The 1,657-nt window shown below is 41.5% G+C and overlaps 1 pseudogene; it reads left to right on the forward strand.

Moving 5' to 3' along the window:
• The first annotated feature begins 503 nt into the window (after positions 1 to 503).
• Positions 504 to 1,430, forward strand: LOC126455489 (L-lactate dehydrogenase-like; annotated as a pseudogene).
• Positions 1,431 to 1,657: the final 227 nt, after the last annotated feature.

Below are 1,657 nucleotides of genomic sequence, written 5' to 3' on the forward strand. Positions count from 1 at the left end.
CTTCGGCACAGATAACGTCTATGTAAATCGCACATCATTTTTACCTGTGTAACAGCACTTAGTTGTCACCTGAAGATGGCCTAAGAAGCCCAAAGACGGTTCATGACTATATAAATATAATTTTGCAAAACATTAGGAGGTATTACACTATTTAATACTGTACTCGTATTATTATTATTATTATTATTATCATGTTCTGCCAAGCATCGATAGAAAATCCAGTCAATTTTATAACGTGATTTACAGTCAGAGATGCGTAGAGTTGATTTCTGCCGCGGCAGCGACAGCTGCGTAATTTAGTACTAAATACTGTCGTAGATTTTCCGTTAACTTGTGTTACTGAATACTCGCTTCCGTAGCTTTGTACGACTGGCCATAGATCGCGTCTCGTACAGGACAACGAACTCCGTTACAGACATGGTTCGAATATGAAGAGGAATTGTGAACGGGTGCATAGCATTGGAGACTGTAGCAGCGAAAACAGAGGACAGGAAGTTTTCGGAATGGCTGAAATTGCAAGTGCTCTCTTGAGCGAAGCTGCGGAGCCACAGGGAACATCCGGCAACAAGGTCGTGGTGGTGGGAACCGGCCAGGTTGGAATGCTGTGTGCCTTCATTATACTGACACAGCATGATGCAAGTGAAGTTCCACTACCACATGTGGTTGCTGTCGAACTGAAGAGTGAAACGGTGGATTTTCAACACGAACTTTACGTTTATGAAGACAGGGAAGATTGTTACTAGCATTGATTGTGCTATAGTTGCAGGGTCAAGGCTGTACATAGTGAATTCTGCGACCTCTCAGAAGGAAGGAGAATTATGGTTGGACTTGGTTCATAGAAACACTACTAGGTTCAAAGGAATGATTCAGAACTTGGTGAAGCACAGTCCAAATACCATTTTGCTCATTGTTACTAAATCAGTTGATATCCTAACTTATGTTGCTTGGAATCTGAATAGCCCTCCAAAGAATCGTGACAATGGCTCTCGTACAAGCTTAGAGTCATCTCGTTTCCGGTTCCCGGTGCCACAGAAATTAAATGTTGCTCCCACAAGCTGTCATGGGTGGATGATTGGAGAGCATGGTGACACCAGTTTGGCTGTCACGTCCGGCGTGAATGTGGTAGGAGCCAGGTAGCTAGATAGAAATCTAGATGTGGGGGGCAGTAGCTGATAAAGAAGACCGCGAATAACTTCACCAACAAGTAGTTCAGAGGTCAGAAAATTAAAGGGCCATACATCGTGGGCGACTGGGTTGAGTGTTTTAGCTTTAGCACAAAGCATTTTCCCAATATCCATGTTATTCACATTGTGTCAACAGTGGTCAGTTGTTATCACAGTGTTAAAAAGGGCCTGTTTCTCTCATGGCCATCTATGTTGGGAGAAAATGGAGCTACACACGTAGTAAAAGAACTCCTCAATGTTAAATAAATATGCTGATTTAATTTGTGAAGATCAAACTGGCATAACGGTAATCTTTGCATTAGACACTAATTTTTTTTTAAAAGTAATCCAACAGGATATATGCCGACACACTTTTCAAGCTAATGAAGCATTATTATAAGTACATGAACATATATACATGAGGCCTGCAAGACGATCTGAAATTCAGAGATAAACGGATCGACAAAAATGCTCTTAAATATTTGTGGTAAGGT

Source organism: Schistocerca serialis, chromosome 1 (genome assembly GCF_023864345.2).
Source record: "Schistocerca serialis cubense isolate TAMUIC-IGC-003099 chromosome 1, iqSchSeri2.2, whole genome shotgun sequence".
NCBI classification, from domain to species: domain Eukaryota; kingdom Metazoa; phylum Arthropoda; class Insecta; order Orthoptera; family Acrididae; genus Schistocerca; species Schistocerca serialis.